Source organism: Dendrobates tinctorius, unplaced genomic scaffold (genome assembly GCF_039654945.1).
Source record: "Dendrobates tinctorius isolate UK_male_01 unplaced genomic scaffold, ASM3965494v1 ptg000070l, whole genome shotgun sequence".
Classification (NCBI taxonomy): domain Eukaryota; kingdom Metazoa; phylum Chordata; class Amphibia; order Anura; family Dendrobatidae; genus Dendrobates; species Dendrobates tinctorius.
This window is the reverse complement of record NW_027361738.1, coordinates 99,476,712-99,494,171: the sequence shown is the minus strand read 5'-3', so window position 1 is coordinate 99,494,171 and position 17,460 is coordinate 99,476,712. Positions and strand designations below refer to the sequence as shown.

The window sequence follows — 17,460 nt, the reverse complement described above, 5'->3', positions numbered from 1 at the left end:
CTATGTACAAGAATATAACTACTATAATACTGCCCCTATGTACAAGAATATAACTACTATAATACTGCCCCTATGTACATGAATATAACTACTATAATACTGCTCCTATGTACAAGAATATAACTACTATAATACTGCTCCTATATAAGAGAATATAACTACTATAATACTGCTCCTATGTGCAAGAATATAACTACTATAATACTGCTCCTATGTGCAAGAATATAACTACTATAATACTGCTACTATGTACAAGAATATAACTACTATAATACTGCCCCTTATGTACAAGAATGTAACTACTATAATACTGCTCGCTATGTACAAGAATATAACTACTATAATACTGCCCAAATGTATAAGAATATAACTACAATAATACTTCCTCTATGTATAAGAATATAACTACTATAATACTGCCCCTATGTACAAGAATATAACTACTATAATACTGCTCCTATATAAGAGAATATAACTACTATAATACTGCTCCTATGTGCAAGAATATAACTACTATAATACTGCTCCTATGTGCAAGAATATAACTACTATAATACTGCTCGCTATGTACAAGAATATAACTACTATAATACTGCCCCTATGTATAAGAATATAACTACAATAATACTTCCTCTATGTATAAGAATATAACTACTATAATACTGCTCGCTATGTACAAGAATATAACTACTATAATACTGTCCCCTATGTACTAGAATATAACTACTATAATACTGCCCCCTATGTACAAGAATATAACTACTATAATACTGCCCCTATATACAAGAATATAACTACTATAATACTGCTCCTATGTACAAGAATATAACTACTATAATACTGCTCCTATGTACAAGAATATAACTACTATAATACTGCCCCTATATACAAGAATATAACTACTATAATACTGCTCCTATGTACAAGAATATAACTACTATAATACTGCCCCTATGTACAAGAATATAACTACTATAATACTGCCCCTATGTACAAGAATATAACTACTATAATACTGCTCCTATATACAAGAAACCAGGGGAAGAGTCTTGAGGAGATCATTTGCATATTCCCAGTGCCTTCTAGGATAAGTGAAGAGTCTCCGCGAGCTCAACGATCACTGGGTTTTGGCGGTTGCAGCTGAAAAGAGGAAATCGGAAAACCAGGGGAAGAGTCTTGAGGAGATCATTTGCATATTCCCAGTGCCTTCTGGGATAAGTGAAGAGTCTCCGCGAGCTCAACGATCACTGGGTTTTGGCGGTTGCAGCTGAAAAGAGGAAATCGGAAAACCAGGGGAAGAGTCTTGAGGAGATCATTTGCATATTCCCAGTGCCTTCTGGGATAAGTGAAGAGTCTCCGCGAGCTCAACGATCACTGGGTTTTGGCGGTTGCAGCTGAAAAGAGGAAATCGGAAAACCAGGGGAAGAGTCTTGAGGAGATCATTTGCATATTCCCAGTGCCTTCTGGGATAAGTGAAGAGTCTCCGCGAGCTCAACGATCACTGGGTTTTGGCGGTTGCAGCTGAAAAGAGGAAATCGGAAAACCAGGGGAAGAGTCTTGAGGAGATCATTTGCATATTCCCAGTGCCTTCTGGGATAAGTGAAGAGTCTCCGCGAGCTCAACGATCACTGGGTTTTGGCGGTTGCAGCTGAAAAGAGGAAATCGGAAAACCAGGGGAAGAGTCTTGAGGAGATCATTTGCATATTCCCAGTGCCTTCTGGGATAAGTGAAGAGTCTCCGCGAGCTCAACGATCACTGGGTTTTGGCGGTTGCAGCTGAAAAGAGGAAATCGGAAAACCAGGGGAAGAGTCTTGAGGAGATCATTTGCATATTCCCAGTGCCTTCTGGGATAAGTGAAGAGTCTCCGCGAGCTCAACGATCACTGGGTTTTGGCGGTTGCAGCTGAAAAGAGGAAATCGGAAAACCAGGGGAAGAGTCTTGAGGAGATCATTTGCATATTCCCAGTGCCTTCTGGGATAAGTGAAGAGTCTCCGCGAGCTCAACGATCACTGGGTTTTGGCGGTTGCAGCTGAAAAGAGGAAATCGGAAAACCAGGGGAAGAGTCTTGAGGAGATCATTTGCATATTCCCAGTGCCTTCTGGGATAAGTGAAGAGTCTCCGCGAGCTCAACGATCACTGGGTTTTGGCGGTTGCAGCTGAAAAGAGGAAATCGGAAAACCAGGGGAAGAGTCTTGAGGAGATCATTTGCATATTCCCAGTGCCTTCTGGGATAAGTGAAGAGTCTCCGCGAGCTCAACGATCACTGGGTTTTGGCGGTTGCAGCTGAAAAGAGGAAATCGGAAAACCAGGGGAAGAGTCTTGAGGAGATCATTTGCATATTCCCAGTGCCTTCTGGGATAAGTGAAGAGTCTCCGCGAGCTCAACGATCACTGGGTTTTGGCGGTTGCAGCTGAAAAGAGGAAATCGGAAAACCAGGGGAAGAGTCTTGAGGAGATCATTTGCATATTCCCAGTGCCTTCTGGGATAAGTGAAGAGTCTCCGCGAGCTCAACGATCACTGGGTTTTGGCGGTTGCAGCTGAAAAGAGGAAAATTTGGCTCATCTTTCATCGTTTTTAAGAAATCTCAAGATGGAAGAGGCCAGGAGCCATTTGGTGAGCTGCATTTCTTGCTACATGTTCACAGATTTACCAGTGGAAAAGCCAAACTTCACATGCCACAAATGCAAGCTTGTGTCCCTGTTGGAGGAAAAGTTGCAAAATCTCGAAGAGAGGTTAGCTACGTTGAAGATCATTAAGGAAGGTGAAGAGTTCTTGGACAGAGCAGAATTATCTCTTCATGTTACAGAAAGAGAAGAAATTCGAAGTGCACCTGAAGAAACAGAGGAATGGAGACATGTGACCCAGAGAAGCAGGAGGATCAGGAGGCAGTCAGCACCCATACTGCTCAGGAACCAGTACCAGGCTCTCACGCAGGAAAACAATGAAGAAATACATCAGGATAAGACTGCCAACAAACAGCAACCTTGTACGCCTTCAGAGTCCTCCTGAATGGAGAAAGAAAAATGTTGTGAAGAAGAAACGGAGAGTGGTGGTCATGGGGGATTCCCTGCTGAGAGGAACAGAGGCCGCTATCTGCAGACCGGATATAACTACAAGAGAAATGTGCTGTCTTCCAGGTGCAAAAATTAAAGATGTGTCTGACAGGATATCAGGACTCTTAAGACCTACAGATGACTACCCATTCCTACTACTACATGTGGGGACAAATGACACCGCAAGGAACGTCCTGGAAATCATCTGCAGAGACTTTGAAGACTTAGGCAAGAAAGTGAAAGAACTGGGAGCGCAGGTGGTCTTCTCTTCCATCCTCCCAGTGGATGGCCATGGAACAAGGAGGTGGAATAAGATTCTGCAGGTGAACAACTGGCTACGTCGATGGTGCCGTCAGCAAGGATTTGGATTTCTGGATCACGGAGTGAACTACTTATACGATGGACTACTTGCTAGAGATGGGGTGCACCTTACGAAGACTGGAAAGCATGTATTTGGAAGTCGCCTTGCTACACTTGTAAGGAGAGCTTTAAACTAGAACAACATGGGAAGGGAAGCAAAAGACCAGAAAAAGCCATACACCTGACAAATGCTATTGAGAACTCTGCTATTAGAAGTGGAAAGGAAGAACAAAGACGAAAGAATCTAATTAATAAAAATATTGGAGAAAGAGAAACCAATCACAAACTAAAATGTTTCTATACTAATGCACAAAGCATGGGCAACAAACAAGGAGAACTGGAACTACTAACACAGGAACAGAAATATGATGTAATTGGAATCACTGAAACTTGGTGGGACAATACACATGATTGGAATACAAGACTAGAAGGATACAACTTATTTGCAAGAAACAGACTTGATAAACGAGGAGGGGGTGTCGCATTGTATGTTCGAAATGCGTATATCTGCACAGAGATTGAAGCTTCAGAGACTGGGAGTTCTGTGGAAACTGTTTGGGTAAGAATACAAGGACAGAACAATGGAAAGGACACCATTGTAGGCATTTACTACAGGCCGCCTGTGCAAGCCGAATATATAGATGAACTCTTTATGCATCAGATGGCCAAGTTCTCCAAAAAATATGACATAGTTGTCATGGGAGATTTCAACTATCCAGACATTTGTTGGGAATCTCTCTCAGGCAAAACTAACAGGTCAAGGAAATTCTTATCCTCTCTTGCTGACAACTTTATCTTCCAAAAGGTAAGGGAGAAAACAAGGGGAACTGCTACCTTGGATCTAATCCTTATAAACAGGGAGGAAATGGTTGAGGAGGTAAAAGTGGCTGGGACCCTAGGAGGTAGCGACCATGCTATTTTAGAATTTTGGATAACTAGAGGCGGAAGACCTGTGAAGACTCAGACGTCAAGGTTAGATTTCAGAAAGGCAGATTTTAAGGGATTCAGAAAGAGAATTGGAGGGATCCAATGGCTGGATATCCTTAAAGACAAAAATGTCCAGGAAGGATGGGAAATCTTGAAAAATGAAATTCTCAAAGCACAGTTGTTAACAATTCCGAAAAGAGGGAAGAATAGGAAGCATTTAAGGAAACCAGGATGGATGAACACAGAACTTAAGCACATGCTAAAAAGGAAGAAAAAAATGTTTATAAAATGGAAAGAGGGAGGCATATCTAAAGAAGAATATAATGCTGTCTGCAGAACCTGCAGGGCACAAATCAGATTATCTAAAGCTGAAAATGAACTGAGGCTTGCAAGAGATGTCAAAAGCAATAATAAAGGATTTTGGGGATATGTCAAAAGTAAAAGAAAAGTCAAAGATGCTATAGGATTTTTACAGGATGAAAATGATGAAATGGTAAGACAGGATGTTGAGAAGGCTGAACTTTTAAATTCCTATTTTGCATCTGTTTTCTCTCAGAAAGGAAATGCAACATCAACTGTTATTCACTGTCCTATTAAGGGAATAGAAGAATCCAGGATATCTATAAACAGAAAGATAGTGAGGAAACACTTAGCTAACCTAAATGAATTCAAGTCTCCAGGTCCAGATGAATTACACCCCAGAGTACTGAAGGAGATAGCAGAAGAAATTTTTGAACCCCTCTCCATAATCTTTGAAAATTCTTGGAGAACAGGAGAAGTGCCAGAAGACTGGAGAAGAGCAAATGTTGTTCCTATCTTCAAAAAGGGGAAGAAGGTGGACCCAGGCAACTATAGGCCGGTGAGTCTGACTTCTATACCAGGAAAGATCTTTGAACAAATTATTAAACAACATGTATGTCAATACCTGGATAAGAATGAAGTGATTAAACAGAGTCAGCATGGGTTTCTAACTAATAAGTCATGTCAGACTAACTTAATTTCCTTCTATGACGGTATCACTGATTGGGTGGATCAAGGAAATGCTGTAGATATAGTATATCTTGACTTCAGCAAAGCATTTGACAAAGTCTCTCATACAATCCTTATTGAAAAAATGACTAAGTATGGAATGGACAAGGCAACTGTTAGGTGGATTCATAACTGGCTTAGTGATCGGACCCAAAGAGTGGTCGTAAATGGCTGTACATCCAGTTGGAAGAATGTCTCAAGTGGGGTATCACAGGGCTCTGTCCTGGGCCCTGTATTGTTCAACATCTTTATCAACGATTTAGATGAAGGAATTGAGGGTAAACTGATTAAATTTGCTGATGACACAAAGCTAGGAGGGATAGCTAATACTAGAGAAGAGAGAGAGAGGATTCAAAAAGATTTAAATAAACTGGAGAAGTGGGCAGCAACTAACAGAATGGTTTTTAACAGGGAGAAATGCAAAGTACTACATCTGGGCAATAAAAATGAAAAAAGCATATATAGAATGGGAGGAATAGGGCTAAGTGACAGCACATGTGAAAAAGACTTGGGTATACTAATAGATCACAGACTGAATATGAGTCAACAGTGTGATGCAGCAGCAAAAAAGGCAAATGCAATTCTTGGATGTATTAACAGAAGCATACAGTCTAGATCACGTGAAGTCATTATTTCCCTCTACTCCTCTTTGGTCAGACCTCATCTGGAATATTGTGTCCAGTTTTGGGCACCACATTTTAAAAAAGACATCAACAAACTGGAGCAAGTTCAGAAAAGAGCGACCAGAATGGTGACCGGTCTGCAAACCCTGTCTTATGAGGAAAGGTTGCAGGATTTGGGAATGTTTAGTTTGCAAAAGAGAAGACTGAGAGGAGACTTAATAGCTGTCTACAAATATCTAAAGGGCTGTCACATTGTAGAAGGATCAACTTTATTCTCATTTGCACAAGGAAAGACTAGAAGCAATGGGATGAAACTGAATGGGAAGAGACACAGATTAGATATTAGAAAAAACTTTTTGACAGTTAGAGTGATCAATGAGTGGAACAGGCTGCCACGAGAAGTGGTGAGTTCTCCTTCAATGGAAGTCTTCAAACAGAGGCTGGACAGACATCTGACTGGGATGATTTAGCGAATCCTGCTTTGAGCAGGGGGTTGGACCAGATGGCCCAGGAGGTCCCTTCCAACTCTACGATTCTATGATTCTATGATTCTAAGAATATAACTACTATAATACTGCCCAAATGTATAAGAATATAACTACTATAATACTGCCCCTATGTATCTATAATAATAAATGCCCTAAGCAGCTTCCGGTTGTAACAACTTCCGTCCAGTTGTAACCGGTGACGTCGCCGCACACCTCTTTCCATGTTAACCCTCAACACACACACTCCTCTCACCTTTCACCATCTCCACTCACGTCCACTCACTCTTTCACTCCACATACGACCTTTTCTCTCACTCCGTCTCTCATACTCACGCCGTCATCGCCGCTGATCCACGATCCCCGCCATCCTGATCCAGACGTCCTCCACGCCGGCGACATGTTCTTGCGGCGACGCCATTTTGGATCGGCGAAATCCCGCGATAGTCAAGATGGCGTCGCCGCAAGAACATGTCGCCGGCGTGGAGGACGTCGGGATCCAAAATGGCGTCGGCGAAATCTCGTGAGATTTCGCCGACGCCATTTTGGATCCCGACCGCATCCACGCCGGCGACATGTTCCTGCGGTGACGCTATTTTGGATCGGCGAAATCCCGCGATACTCAAGCTGGCGTCGCCGCAAGAACATGGCGCCGGCGAGGACGACGTCGGGATCCAAAATGGCGTCGGCGAAAACTCGCGATATTTCGCCGACGCCATTTTGGATCCCGACGTCGTCCACGCCGGCGACGTTCTTCCGGCGACGCCATCTTGAATATCGCGGGATTTCACGATACTAAAGATAGTGTCGCCGCAAGAACATGTCGCCGGCGTGGACAACGTCTGGATCCAGGATGGCGCCGGCGGAAGAAGATGTCGGGGATCGTGGAGCAGCGGCGATGACGGCGTGAGTATGAGAGACGGAGTGAGAGAAGGGGTCGTATGTGGAGTGAAAGAGTGAGTGGAGATGGTGGAAGGTGAGAGGAGTGTGTGTGTGTTGAGGGTTAACATGGCAAGAGGTGTGATGCTATCGCATCCTCCCGATGCGATAGCATCGAGCCATAATCTAGTAAGAATATAACTACTATAATACTGCCCCTATGTACAAGAATATAACTACTATAATTTCTGCCCCCTATGTACAAGAATATAACTACTATAATACTGCCCCTATGTACAAGAATATAACTACTATAATACTGCTCCTATGTACAGGAATATAACTACTATAATACTGCCCCCTATGTACAAGAATATAACTACTATAATACTGCTCCTATGTACAGGAATATAACTACTATAATACTGCCCCTATGTACAAGAATATAACTACTATAATACTGCCCCCTATGTACAAGAATATACCTACTATAATACTGCCCCCTATGTACAAAAATATAACTACTATAATACTGCCCCTATATACAAGAATATAACTACTATAATACTGCCCCTATATACAAGAATATAACTACTGTAATACTGCCCCTATGTACAAGGATATAACTACTATAATACTGCTCCTATGTACATGAATATAACTACTATAATACTGCTCCTATGTACAAGAATATAACTGCTATAATACTGCCCCTATATACAAGAATATAACTACTATAATACTGCCCCCATGTACAAGAATATAACTACTATAATACTGCCCCTATATACAAGAATATAACTACTATAATACTGCCCCCTATGTACAAGAATATAACTGCTATAATACTGCCCCCTATGTACAAGGATATAACTACTATAATACTGCTCCTATGTACAAGAATATACCTACTATAATACTGCCCCCTATGTACAAGAATATAACTACTATAATACTGCCCCTATATACAAGAATATAACTACTGTAATACTGCTCCTATATACAAGAATATAACTACTATAATACTGCCCCTATGTACAAGAATATAACTACTATAATACTGCCCCTATATACAAGAATATAACTACTGTAATACTGCCCCTATGTACAAGAATATAACTACTATAATACTGCTCCTATATACAAGAATATAACTACTATAATACTGCCCCTATGTACAAGAATATAACTACTATAATACTGCCCCTATGTACAAGAATATAACTACTGTAATACTGCTCCTATATACAAGAATATAACTACTATAATACTGCCCCCTATGTACAAGGATATAACTACTATAATACTGCCCCCATGTACAAGGATATAACTACTATAATACTGCACCTATGTACAAGAATATAACTACTATAATACTGCCCCCATGTACAAGGATATAACTACTATAATACTGCTCCTATGTACAAGGATATAACTACTATAATACTGCTCCTATGTACAAGAATATAACTACTATAATACTGCCCCCATGTACAAGGATATAACTGCTATAATACTGCTCTTGTATACGCTGACACAGGGCATGTGTCCGGGAGCAGTGCGAGGATTGTGCGTTTTTTTTTTTTAGCCTGCATAGTTTTATCATATTGTTGCCGTATGTTCCCGCTTAGATTTTATTAGGAGGGGTCCCTTCTGACCGCCTTCTTGTGTCTCGTTTCCTGTGTGTAGCCTCATGTATTAGACATGCTTGCTGGCGTAGCAGGTGTTATGCTATTAAAGGGATAGCGTGTGTGTGGCGGATACTTGATCTGTTACCCTTGTGATGGATTATTTATGAAGCCCGTGTTAGCAGAGTCTGGATCTGTCTCCGGAGCTTCTGCAGAATGAGCCGCGTCTGTGTGACATTTTGTGAGGCTGCTGCAGCGACAGATGACAGAATAGGGGAAATATTCAGGAAAACGTCTCCGTGTTTGTTATTAATCCTCATCGATCTTAGACTCATCATTTCCTGCAGACTCCGGGAAAGGGGAAGCGAAATATTAAAGTTTTTCACTAGACAGCCAGGATGTAGACCTTCTGGCCCTCATCTTGAATCCCCCTTTTTTTCTGTATTTTAGGATGTTCTTATTCCATTCTCTTAAAGCTGTTGTCAGTGAGTAAAATATTGATGGCTCAGATTGGAGGGGAGTCTGACACCCAGCTCCCCCTCTACTCGGCTGATGCCTGGAGCTGCCACTGTTCGGCCATATTCACATGTTGCATTTTTGCTGCATTTTTTTTTCCTACAGGCAAAACCGTCTCTCTTGTCAGTAAAGCAGCTGCTTACAAAAAGCAGGTTTTGCTGAATTTTTTTGCTGCTTTTTTTTAGGATCCCAAAGCTCTACTTTGTTTGTTTCCACCACAGAAGCCTGACCAATCCAAGGTGTTGGGTCACCAATGCAAGACACATCTGACACCATATAACCATTTTTGGGGAAAAAAAGGACAATTTGATCAACTTATTTGATGGAAAATTATTTTTATGTCAGAAAAAAGTGACTGTTCTGATGAAAAAAGTTCAAATGAGTTAATGAAAACATACAGAATTACAAATGTAACAGCGGAGGGAGGTAAATTGGTCGGGAATAGTTTACCTATGATACTGGCAGAGTATTGAGTTTGTAGGACACGATTTACTTTCATAGTTTGGTCGGCCCTTGAGTTGATTGTTCAATTGTTCAATTTCACACCTTGGTCAGACATAGTTTAGTTTTACACCTTGGTCAGACAATGTTTAGTTATACATCTTGATTTCTGAAATCTCAAAGCTTTTGCTGATGCTGTAAAACGCAGCTTAAATTTGCATTAAAAAAAGTTGCAAAAACCCAATGTGTGAGCATTGGGTTTAGAAGTACACAGCATATGGAGGCGGAAAAGCAGATCTCCGTGCACGGCGTAGTGGTCGTTATCGGTGCTGCAAAAGTATCTGAACTGCAGTACCGCGAACAGCCACTATACGGTTTTTGGCACTGTATACATTCGTGTGACTTAATGACATCTGGTTGGTGGGGGTCTTGGGTGTCGGACCATCACCGATCCTATATGACCCCTGAAAGGTTTAGTCTTATTCTGCTCGGTTCTGAATCAAGAGTTGTGTGCTGCCGGTGACGTGATGTTCCCTGACACCTCTTGGATCGTGTGCACGATCGGTAGCTGAATCCAGTATCTACCGTGTGTAGTTTAGCATGAAGTCCTGTCTTGGTGCTGGCGCATTGAGTCTGCTCCAGTCTTTGTCATTGCCTCCTACAGATCACTATTGATATATTCTTAACAACCAAAATGTGTAAACAGAATATCAGTGTGGAGAATACATTGGTTATTGGGTTTCATGCGGTACTGCAGCTCAGTTCTGTTGATGAGACTAGCATTGAGCTGCAGTACCTGGAACCACCTGTGCACAGGTGTGGCACCGCAATATTTTATTAAGTCATCCATCCCCTGGTGCCAGGTTATTACATGTTCACATCAGTCACATATTACCTGTACGATCTGCCTCAAGGCTTCTAGTGTGCTGCCCCGACTCCGAGAGCTGAGGGCTTAATGATGTCCCCCCCCCCCACATATGGAATATTGGGTCACATTTGCTGGATTTCCCTCAACCTTTTATCATATTGAGCAAAGATTAATGTCTTACTATCTCTTTACAGCAGACAGAGATAAATATCTCTGATACAGAGCTCCAAGTCTTCTGCTGTGGCAGAAAAGAATGTTCTCCTCCTATAGCGGCCGCTAAAGGGCATACCGTGATGATACTAAAGACCTGTCCCCAGGTCGGAAGGGGACTGTTATTTTATTCCCGTTTCTTCTGAGTGTTTTGGTTTTTTGTTTCTTTTAAATCCGTCATACGGTTCCGTAGATATGGGCCTTTTTATTTGCTTCTAATTTTTATGGCGTTTCCTAGGGGGCGTGCCTCAAAGGATCCTCTGGGGCGTGTCTCAGGGCTGCCCTGCATAATTACCCTGTGAGCCACACCCCCTTGTAAAGACAATAATACTTAGCTCCCATTTTTTTTGGAACCGTACGGGGGATCTGAAAAAAGTAAAAAACTGAATATTCAGGGGAGCAGGAGGGAATAAAATAAGAAACCACTGCTCACGTTCCGGTTGTCCCTGCCGCTTCTTTACGTGACCGCTGCAGGCAGTCTCTGACCTCTGCGGTTGTCTTTCGTATTTGCTTGTGGATATATGACGTGTAGGATGCCTTTTCGGTCACATTGTCGCTACCTAAATGTTATTTCCCAGAAGTGTTTTTTTTCTCATTAGCGGAGACTCCTCCGGATTTGGTCCCTTAGTGTCGCCATTGTTCCAGCGCTGCCCCACTAACATTATTGAATTACTGTGCACCCACGGGGAGCGTGCCGATCATTACCGCGTGCAACCTGATCACACTCGCTCCTGCTCCCGTTGGGGACCCCCACCTTATGCCAGCGCTGGGGGTTGCATGGGATTGTCTCCAGCCCCGGGGCGTGCGGGTCACATCCAGCAATGTCTGGCACAATCCTAAACCCTCCGCAGCGTAATGAGCTCTCTAGGGTTGGACGGAAATAGCTGGCTTTATCTGGCTGTCACCCGTAACAAGCGCGCTCAGCTCTGCTTTGTTCTGTTGGTACAGAGCTGTCGGTAAGTAATCAGCCGCACTCAGCTCAGGAGTACAGGGGGCATCACCCGCTCTTAAAGGGGAACTACACTTGCTCTAATGCTTTTTCATCTTGCTGTGCATTTGGATGCAGCTTATTGCTCCCTGTTATCTGCCAGAGATAACGAAACTGTTCTGTTTCTGAAAACCGTAAAAACTGAGCTCAGCTCCAGTAGCGCTCTATAGAAAATGCATCTTCTTTTTTTTGCATTTTTATGCTACAAGGGCACTCGTACAAGTAGGGGGTCACCCAGGCTGGAGAAGGGGTAACTTACACCCACACGCCCTGCTGATACATTGGTGGACCTGTACTCTAACCACTGCGGCAGAGCGCTTTGATCACCTCCTGACTAACGTAGAGATCTGTGAGGTTCATTTACAATGGAACGTTAACTATGAAAGTGGGCAGGAAGGGGGAGGAGGTGAGCAGTAACCATCTCATACTGAGAGTGTTGTGGGCATGGTCTGTGACCTGGGCAGAGGTCATTGTACAGGGAGGGGGAGGAGGTGAGCTGCCACAACTTTTTACCATTATAATGGAGTGTTACCTGTGCCAAGGTTTCTTGTGCAGGTAGTAGGAGGAGGTGAGCTGTGACATTGCCTATTGTGAATAGCAGATCCTGTGCTCTATACTTTATATAGAGGTGTTATCAGTCATTGAACAGGAGGAGGAGGTGAGCTTTGATATCACCTATTGTGAATGGTGGATCCTGTGTTATCTACTGTATATAGAGGTGTTATCAGTCATTGTACAGGAGGAGGAGGAGGTGAGCTGTGACATCACCTATTGTGAATGGTGGATCCTTGTGACGAACAGCCCACCGCTGCCACCAATATGTGACGAACGGCGGACCGCCGTCGCCAAATTGCGATGGACAGCGGACCCTGTGCCACCAATATGTCACGATCCCACCACCGACACGGGTTTGTCAGCGGACGGAGGGACGTGACGCACTGCCGGCACACGGCTATCACAGGCACAGTGGGGGCTTATCTTAGTTATTCCACCACTGGCACCATGTGACAAAAACACAGCAAGCTAATCTTGCTCTAACAATTTACCGCAGGGGGTATTTTGGATGCCCCACCACTGCTAACAACCTTCCAAGAACTGCGTGGATTTATGTATATCCCACTTTCTCAGTTCCACTTTGGAACTCTCAGCTCTCCGGCGCCCCCCTTACCCTCAGGTCAGTCAGAGAACTGCACCTAGGATAATTAGTTGCCGGACGGGCTGCTTGTTGTGCACGGGCCACTAGACTACTGCAGTAAGGGAATTATCAATGCTGTGGCCGCAGCCCCTCATTCAGCGTGTAAGACCCGTCCGTACTGCCAGCTAGCCTAGCCAGCCGTGCACACCACGCTGCCACCAGTCACGCTTTACTTAATCAAGAGTTAATTAAGAGGGTCCGCGGCAAACCCCTGAAATTAGTAGCGATTATCTAAAAAAAAGGCGCATAGTTCGTTTCTTAGAGCATGGAGTCAAACTGATAATTTTACGATTTATTCCCCAAAGTCGGGCAGTGATTACAAATACAAAAGTTGTAATAAATTGAGACATTAAATGTGTACAGTTGCAAATATGAAAACAACATGGATTAAAAGCAGAAAGTGACACTCACATGTGCGTAGTTGGTATTAGACAGACCATGCGGCTGGGGGAGGGGCACTTAACCAAACGTCCCCACTCATCGGCATGTCTCTGTGGCAGGAGGACTCTAGCTGAACTGACTCGAATTTGGTAGGGAATACCTATAGCCTAGGGTCTGTGACCTCACGAAATGGGCGGTCTGGAGAGGTCCAACCTCCCTCTCTCCAATTTAGGATTTGGCTACAAAACTTAGAATAACTATATCTAAACGAGAAAAGCCCGTACCAACACACTTAGGGCATCATTGTTTGTGATTTACCGAATAGAATCCGAAGACACCAAGCATGTCATACTTAGGACACTCCGTTTGGGAGCAATCTATATCTTAGTTTCTGGAGGGATTAGGATTATGAAAATTAGAGATTGGTAAGCTGCTTTCGTTGCCTATGCAGTGATATGGTTATTATATCTGAGTTGTATGGTTTTTGCAATATGACTTGTTTTAATACTTCCCATATACTGGCATCCAGCCTCGACCAGAACAAAGATCTTTTCCCCCTAGCTGTGCTTCGAGCGGAAATGCCCGGTATCAGGTTTCAGATGCCGGCAGAAAGCACACACACAGACAGCTGCTAAGGGGGGGCAAAAGGAGGGGGCTGTAAGGGAGGGGGGAGTGCTGACAGTGGACAATGTCCTCAGTAGGTTGAAATGGGAGATTTCTAGAAGGTTCTAGAAACATCATACTTTATAGACATTTTACATTTCACCTCCCCCTTTTAGAGGGCGCCATGGAGGCATTACCTCTCGGTAATTGTCCATGCGCACCTCAGCGGGTTCGCCACGGCGGGATAACCCATCGGCTTTTCCATGTTCACTGCCCTTTTTGTGTTGTACAGTAAAGTTGTACTGTTGAAGGGCAAGGCTCCAGCGGAGCAACCTTCCATTGGTTCCGGACACTGTGTGCAACCAGCTCGGAGGGTTGTGGTCGGTTACCACCATGAAGGTGCGCCCGTACAGGTAGGGCTGCAAACGTTGCAGTGCCCACACCATGGCCAGACACTCCTTCTCGATGGTCGAGTATGCCACTTCACTCGGCAAAAGTTTCCAGCTCAGGTACAACACGGGGTGCTCCTGGTTCCCCGAGTCGACCTGGCTGAGCACAGCACCGAGGCCAAACTCGCTGGCGTCGGTCTGTACCAGAAATGGGCGACTGCTGTCGACTGCTCTCAACACTGGAGAGTTGCACAGGGCTGCTTTCAAAGCTTGGAAGGCCGCCTCACAGTCATCTGTCCAGTTGACTGTTTGGGGTAGCCTCTCTGCTTGGTGAGGTCGGTCAAGGGTTTTGCAAGGGCGCTATAGTCCTGCACGAACCGCCTATAGTACCCTGTAGTGCCCAAGAAGGACTTCACCTGTTTCTTGGTCCTGGGGGTGGGCCAGGACACGATTGCGTCCACCTTTTCTGGCTCCTGACTCATGGAACCCGGTGCCCCAGGTAGTGGACCTCGCTCATGCCCATCTGGCACTTTCCCAGCTTGATAGTCAGGCCTGCCTGGTGAAGACGCTTGAGCACCTCCTGGAGGTGCTGAAGGTGTTCATCCCAGGTGGAACTGAAGATGGCGATGTCGTCCAAGTACGCCACCACGTACTCCTCCAGTCCCCGAAGCAGGTGGTTGACCATCCGCTGGAAAGTGGCAGGGGCATTTTTCATGCCGAAGGGCATGACTGTGGACTCGTACAGTCCAAAGGTGGTGATAAAGGCGGATTTCTCCTGCGCCTCAGGGCTCAGGGGAATCTGCCAGTATCCCCGACTCAGATCCATGATGGATATGTACCTTGCTTTTGCCAACCGCTCAAGCAGATGCTCGATGAGCGGCATCGTGTGGGCATCAGAGGTTGTGATGGCGTTGAGCCCCCTGTAGTCCACGCAGAACCGGGTGGTTCTATCCTTTTTAGGCACGAGGACTACAGGTGAGGCCCATGCACTCTTTGACCGTTGAATCACCCCCAGCCTTAACATCTCATTGATCTCTTGGCGCATGACTTGTTGCACCTCCTCAGAGATCCGATAAGGTGTTCGCCGTAGTGGGGCGTGATTCACGGTGTCCACCTCATGAACCGCTAACTCCGTCCTCCCAGGTTGGTTGGTGAACACGGCCCGGAAGGGTTCCAAGGCTTCCACCAACTGTGACCACTGGGATACGGTTAGCAAACCACTTGTCTCCATGCCCTCAATGGACCCATCGGCCTTGGCTTGGGCCAGCATGTCCAGGAGGGGATCTTCCTCCCCATCCTCGGGCAGGTTGCAGACCGGTAGGACGCAAGCTTCACGTTCGTGGTGCTCCTTCAGCATATTGACGTGAAAGGCCTTGCGCCTACCCCGAGCATGGTCAAGCGTGACCACGTAGGTGACCGGGTTGAGCTGTTGGTGGACGACGTATGGGCCTTCCCAGGCTGCCTGAAGCTTAGCCGTTGGTACGGGGACCAGCACCCACACCTTTTGACCCACCTGGTAGGTCCGCTCCCGGGCGTTCTGGTCGTACCAGTGCTTCTGGTCAGCCTGAGCCTGCGTCATGTTGTCATGCACCAACTGCGTCAAGGTCTGCATCTTGTCACGGAAGCGCATGACATAGTCCACGATGGACACTTCTGTGGGGTTTGGCTCATCTTCCCAGGATTCTCTTATCAACCCAAGGGGTCCCCGGACTCGCCTGCCATACAGGAGCTCGAAGGGGGAGAACCTGGTCGAGGCCTGCGGAACTTCTCTGTAAGCGAACAGCAGGTGTGGGAGGTACCGCTCCCAGTCGCGCCCTTGGGTCTCAACCAGCATGAATTTCACCTGAATTCTCTTACAAAGAGCCTCCATTAGGCGAGACATAAATTGGGTCACTTGATCGATAAGCATCTCCCTGGGAAATCCTACCCTTGAAAAGATGGTCACCACTGCATCAGCCACCTTGTCTGCCCTGGTTGAGGACAGAGCTACTGCCTCCGGGTACCAGGTAGCGTAGTCTACCACGGTGAGAATGTATCGATTTCCAGAGCTGCTGGGGACGGCCAGCGGGCCTACAATGTCCACCGCGATTCTCTGGAAAGGCTCCTCTATCACCTGCAAAGGAATAAGGGGAGCCTTAAGAGCAGGCCCCGCCTTACCCACTTTTTGACAGGTGTTACAGGAGCGGCAGTAGGTCATGACATCTGTCCCCATCTTGGGCCAATAGAAGTGTTGAGACAGCCGTGCCTTTGTTTTGCTGATTCCCAAGTGTCCAGCGAATGGAAACTCATGGGCAATCCGCAACAACTCAGTTCTGAACTGTAGGGGGATGACTAGCTGCCTCTCCCTCAACCACTCCTTTTGGGAATCTCCGGGTACTGTCTCCCAGTACAACCTTCCTCGTTCCCAGAACACCCTCTCCTTATCAGACTCGGAGGTGGACGTCTCGGCAAGGTGTCTCAATTTCTCCAGGCTGGCATCTGAGTGCAGAGCAGCCTGGAACTCCTTGCTGGAGGCTGCCAGAAGTGACGTCAGGGTTCCTTCCTTACTGGGACCCTCTGGAACCTGCTCTGGGTTCACCTCTGGTTCAGTCTCTCCTGTAGCAGAAGAGGGTCCAGGAGGCAGGGCGCTACCTGCGATCTGGGCACTCTGACTGCGTGTCACAGCTGCTATGTATGCTGTCTCCCTGGGGATTTCTACAGACCCACCAATCGGCGCTGCTATGGGCCCTACCTCCCCATTCACCCCCAACACTTCAGGAGCAGTGCTACTTATGGGCCAGTTACCTTCCTCGGTGGCACTGGGCAGTTGCATGGCATTACCTTCCTCATTGTTCCCATGCACCTCCCCATTTGCTTGAGCACCGTTGCTTGCTCCTTCCAGGGGT

General features: G+C 45.5%; 1 protein-coding gene across 4 annotated transcripts in view; it reads left to right on the top strand.

Moving 5' to 3' along the window:
- Positions 1-17,460, top strand: part of KCNH2 (potassium voltage-gated channel subfamily H member 2) — a 316,360-nt gene that overhangs the window by 81,207 nt on the left and 217,693 nt on the right. The window lies entirely within an intron of this gene.